Source organism: Rhinoderma darwinii, chromosome 4 (genome assembly GCF_050947455.1).
Source record: "Rhinoderma darwinii isolate aRhiDar2 chromosome 4, aRhiDar2.hap1, whole genome shotgun sequence".
Taxonomy (NCBI): Eukaryota; Metazoa; Chordata; class Amphibia; order Anura; family Rhinodermatidae; genus Rhinoderma; species Rhinoderma darwinii.
The window spans coordinates 281,630,554-281,636,553 of record NC_134690.1 but is presented as its reverse complement, the minus strand read 5'-3'; positions in this window follow the sequence as shown (position 1 = coordinate 281,636,553).

Sequence of the window (6,000 nt, the reverse complement as noted above, 5' to 3'; positions counted from 1 at the left end):
TGAAAGGGTGACCTAGGTCACCACACAGGTTACACCTAATCTGCTCACACGATGCGGCCAGATGGCCTACCCCCCCACAATGAGCGCACTTCTGCACAGTGCAGCTTGCGCTCAAGTGTGAGGGGTCGCCACACCGGTGACACAGCTTCGGCTGCCCCTGGTAGAAGACAAGGATTCGATCTCTTCCCAAGAAAGCAGATGATGGTATGTGGGACACCGTCTGCCCCAGACGCTTAAGTTTGACCATAAACGTCCAGGCTCCCGACCAGATGCCAAACTCATCGCAGTTCTTCCGTGGCATCTCTGCTACCTCACCGTATCTTCCCAACCAGGTCATGATGTCCACACAGGAAAGCGACTCGTTACGGGTAAGAACGGTCACTTTCCTGAGACCATTCTGGCGAGAGATTGCTTGCGCAGCAAACCCTCGCCAGCCGGGCTCGCTTTTCACCAGCTCATAGTTCCCCCAGAAGACCTCAAGGCCCCCCGGCTGAACAAAGCTGATGTCAAACTCAGCCGTACCATGAGGATGTATCAAGGCGTAGATGTCACTCGCCTTGAAGCCCATCTCCAGCAGCAGCTCCACCACCCTCTTACGAGGAGGGCACGCATCATTGCCACGCCACTGGAGACGGACCACATTCCTCCTGGCCACGGCCGGCCCAGTTGTTGGGAGCGACCACTGATCTCCCCGTCTCTCTCGGAAGGCATCCAGACCATACCTATTTATCCAAAAGGATAGGTCCTTCTGCACTCCCCCTACTGTTATCGTCTGCTTCCCCTCCCTTAAGGCTTCTAGGAGGCGCTGTTGCAAACTGCCGTCCCCGGGCCCAGAAGATGAGGATGGGTGGGCCGACGGTCCCCCCACCACAACGCCCGCATACGACCTGCCGGGCGCTCCGGCAGAAGGAGCAACCGGCCCGCCACTGGTTGACACTCCCCCCACAATATTACAACCCACATTAACATCCATAACATTAATATCCACAACATTACCACCACCAACAATATTACCAACACTACTAACATTACCATCAATATTTACATTTCCACTTACATTCCTCTCCAGAACTTTCATACCGGCCAGGCTGGTAACGTAGTTCTTCCTTTTGTCCATAGGCTTTTTATATGTTGTTTTTGGGGTCTCCACATCATCAGGTGCCGCTACTTCTGGGGCGCCGCCGGATATCTCAGGCGGCAATCCCTCAGCACCCTCCGCTTCACCGACCTCCATTTCTGCTGCGCCACCTATGCGATGTTCGGGAGGAGGGGTGCCGTCACCCCCCGTGCCCGCTAAACCCCTCCCACCGCCTTGCGGCGATGCAGATGGAGGGGCCGCAGGCACAGCTAGAGCCGCTCCCGGCACCAAACCACCCCCCCCTCCCGTCGGGGGGTGGCCAGCAGTGCCGGAGCCTCTTCTACCGCCACAACTCGCTGCCGCAACACTTTTTGGTGCGTCCGCCGGCCGAGTCACATTACCAGCGGACTTCCGGTTTTTCGGCGCCACATCCGGTTTCCGGTTCCCCCCGTCCCCCGGCCTCCGGCTTGCGCCAGAGACCGGCTTCTGAGGTTCCTCATCCGCCGGACACGGGGACACGCCCCCTAGCGCCACGTGGCCATCGACACCACCTCCTTTACAGGAGACGGCGTCTGGCGCCATCTTGGCCACATTGCTCAAAACCAGCACCATGTCTTTCTGCCCACATACCCGCCACGACCCCACTGCAGAGGCCGGAGCTGGGGGATTTGCGGGGTTTGCGTCCCGAACCGAGCTCTCACCCGGTCCGGAACGCAAGGAAGACAGGTAGGAATATTTGTAAGATACTCCACCTGTCTTCCCCTTTGCCTTTTTCCGCCTCAACTTCCATAATTTTTTCTTTTTTTTTCTCTCCTCCTCCGGTGGCAACTCATCTCCAAAAGTAAAGTTCTGGAGGGACACTGGGGACTCCTGCAGCCGTATTTGCGTGAGCAACCCCGGAGGGTGCCCACTGCCCGATTCAAAGTTTTGCACAACTTGGCTGCAGGAAAGTTCCCCACTTGCCCCTCCGTTACTGCCTTCCCAGGGGTCCTCCGAGCCCGTCTCCTCCCGGGTTGGCGTCCTCTCCACCTCCACGCTTTCCTCCATTTCTGTGGCCCCCACTTCTGCGGCCTCCACTTTTGCGGCCTCCACTTTTGCGGCCTCCACTTTTGCGGCCTCCACTTTTGCGGCCTCCACTTTTGCGGCCTCCACTGCCTCTGCACTTTTAGCAGCCAATGCCTTTACTCCCCTTTTGCAGGGGGTTTCATTACTTTGCGTGGGGGACGCCATCAGGGAAAACCTTTCATCATTCTCCAATTTCTCCCCGAAGGCTCCCCCACCGACCACAATCTCCATCTTCCTCTCCTCCACCATATTAATTTCCTCCAAAATTGTCTTTACCTGTAGATTATACCGGGACCTCTTGGCGCCTGATGTTTTCGCGGCTCGTCCCCTTGCGACCGCCAGATCTTCACGAAGCCGCCGCAGGGACTTACCGAGGTCCCGGTATTCTTCCAGCCGGGCAGCTAGGCGGGAGCTGAAGGTTTCCACCGACTCTCCTGACCGCAGTAGCCCCCATTCCTCTACCGTGCTCTGGTCCTCAGGTCGGGTGACTTGCCTTGCTGGGCCTTCTGGTCCTCCACCTGGATGATCCTCCATGTCTCTCCTCCTGGCTCCTTCCAGAGCCCCAGCATCAGGGGGGGCCGCACAGATCTTTCCACGGGATGACCTTCTCACCCCTGATGCTGGCTGCAAGCTCCCAGCAGGTTGGGAAGACCCCCTACCCCCCGCCTGCATGCTCCAGGGGGTAGAGGTCTGAGGCTCCATGTATGAATGGAGCCTCCTTCAGGGAAGCTTCCTTAGCCCAGGCAGGTGATAGAAACCTGGGCTGGTGAAAGAAAGGAAACTCCCTGGATTCCGGGTGTGGTCCACACTCACAGCACACACTCAGCAGCTCTCTCACACACAACCTCCCTCCTTGCTAGTCACTGCTGGTGTGGTGTTTCTCTGGTACTCTTTTAATAGAAAAATATAAAACATTACAAAATAAACGGTTTTTACAAAACAAACACAACAAAACAAAACTTATGTACATTTCTGTACAATTTACCCAGCCTGACCCTTCTTACATAAATCCCCATGCATACATAACTATAATCCCATACTCATTCATACACACACCTAAACCCCCCCAACCCCAAGAAAACATAACTATAACACTATATACAACATACTCTTAAAAACCATGTGCCAACCAATGGCCCCCTAAAAAAAACCACCACATATATAAAACAAAATAAATAATAATCATAATAAAAATAAACAAAATAATAATAATAATAATAAACTCTAAAAATAAAAGTTACCATCTCATGGTGCACTTACTTCAGTGCACCATGTAAATGAAAAGAAAAGAACAAAACATAAAAAACAACAAAACAAACCCCAAAAAACAAAGATTTTTTTTTTTTTAATTTTTTTTTTACATTTATTTTTATTTTTTTTTACATTTTTTTTTAATATTTTTTTTTTTTTTTTTTCTTTTTATTAACTTATCCACATTCATACCTAACCCTGTACATACTACCTTATCCATCACCACCCATCACCTCCCCCAACCAGCATCACGCCTCATGTCCTTCCATGTCCGCATAGTTCAGATGCTGGCCCCCACCACCCAACACATCACCCAACCAGCCCGATCCCACGTCTCATGTCCTCCTCACGTCCACGTAGTCCAGAATCAGGCTGGGCACACCCCCAGGCCCCCCACCCCACCTATCTACTGCCCATCTTACCTAAACATTCACACAAACCCATGCATAGACCTATACACCATATCGACACATAACTATAACCAAATACCATACTATATACATAAACCCGAAAACCTAAGTTTGGCTGCTTGTAAGCCCTTTTTCTGTCTCCAAAAAGCTCAAAACAAAAACCTACTTGTGCTTACTCAGCCCATCACCAGAGGAGAGAGAGAGGAAAGCCCCCCTAGAGCACCAGACCAGAGGCCAAAGCCAACCCCCAACCACCACCCCGGTCCCTATCGCTAAACCTATCCTGCTTGCCCTATCTCTATCCCTTATTACTTTATAAACTAATCTGTCCCTCCTGCTGTCTCTCATTCTGTCCCTATCGCTATTTCCCGGTGTCATGGCCAGGTGCAGACCCCCACCTCCAGTCTAATACCCAGGGGCACTCCCTCCCCTCCCCCTGAAGGTTGGTTCCACCTAGGGCACCCTAAAATTGAAGCCCCTCCAAAGTCGAGAGGCCTTGGATGCACCCAGTTTCTCAACCTCCAGAGACCGGACCTTCACCAGGTCACCCATGATATTCCTACACACCTCGTCCTCCAGGAGGATTTTACACTGAGTCGATACTAAGCACCGTGCGTTCCACGTGAAATACCTGATCACTAAACTAACTAAAAAAGAAGTGCAATGATCCCTTCCACCCAGGTCTCCGAATGCCCCATAGGCCCAACCAGCGTAGGAGAGGTTGGTCAGACCGGGCCAACCGATGGAGGCACCCACCCGTTTGTAAACCTCTGCATTGAAGGGACACTGAAGCAAGAAATGGTCCATGCTTTCCAGCGTGTCATCGCACTCCTCCCGAGGACAACCTCTTTCATCGGAGTTTCTAAACTTCAGATTGCCCCTTACATACAGCCTCCCATGGAAGCAGCGCCAAGCCAGATCCCAAAACTTCTGGGGAATCCTCACAGAGTTTAAAAGTTTTAATCCCACCCCGAGGTCGCTACTTGGGCAGTCCCTGAGCGCCAGGGGCTTCTGGAAGCAGGTCAACAAGACCTTTCTGTCAAGAAATTTTCTCGACATGGTCTTGATCTCCCTCGCCTCCAGACCCCACCGACGAACAACCTTCAGAACCGGGGCGGCATAAGCCGGGAGGTGCCCATGGGGTACACGCAGGTCTTTCGCTTGGCCTCCTGTCTCCCATTCCTGGAAGAAAGGCCGAAACCATCCCCTGCAGGAGGATATCCACAGAGGAGCCCTTTCTCTTTCAAAGAGGTTCGCCAAATTAATTTTAATGAAGGTGTTTACTAGAAACACCACTGGGTTAACCATACCTAACCCACCTAGTTTCCTCGGTAGGTAAGTAACCTCCCTCTTGATTAGGTTAAGCCTGTTTCCCCATAACAGTTGGAAGAACAGGCTATAGACCCGAGTCCAGAGAGGCTCTGGCAACATGCACACGCTGCCAAGGTAGAGCAACATGGGCATCAGGTAAGCCTTGGCCAGGTGAACCCTTTCCCTAAGGGACAAAGACCATCCCTTCCATTGGCCAACCTTCTGGGCAGCTATTGATAGCCTACCTTCCCAGTTTTTCTTGGGGTAATCACCCGGGCCAAATTCAATGCCTAAGATTTTAGCAGACCCTTTGGGCTCTGGGAGGGTGTCCGGGAGATCAAAACTAGGATCCCCTCCCCCCAGCCAGAGACTTTCACACTTGTCCCGGTTGATCCTGGACCCAGATGCCCGTGAGTAGCGCTCAACTTCTGACATCACCCACTCTGCCTCCCCTCTCGAGGAGACAAAGATAGTGACGTCATCCGCGTACGCAACCACCCTCTGAGTGGCTTCCGGCTCCTCCAAGTCCATCCCCACCCCCGCCAATGGCCCACGATCGAGCCGCCTAAGAAAGGGGTCGATCGCGAAAACATACAGCAAGGGGCTTAAGGGACAACCCTGGCGGACACCAGACCCAACCTCAAAGGGGGTTCCAGTCCAACCGTTCACCAGTGCAAAAGACTCAGCCCCAGCGTATAGGGTCTGGAGCCAATTAACGAACTCACCCGGTAGGCCATACCTCAGAAGGACTGACCATAGGTACTTGTGATTCACCCGGTCAAAAGCTTTGGCCTGATCCAAGGACAGCATGTACCCCTCCCATCGGCCAGAATGTCCCTGCTCCACTGCCTCTCTGACACTGAGGACAGCACTAAAGGTGCTGCG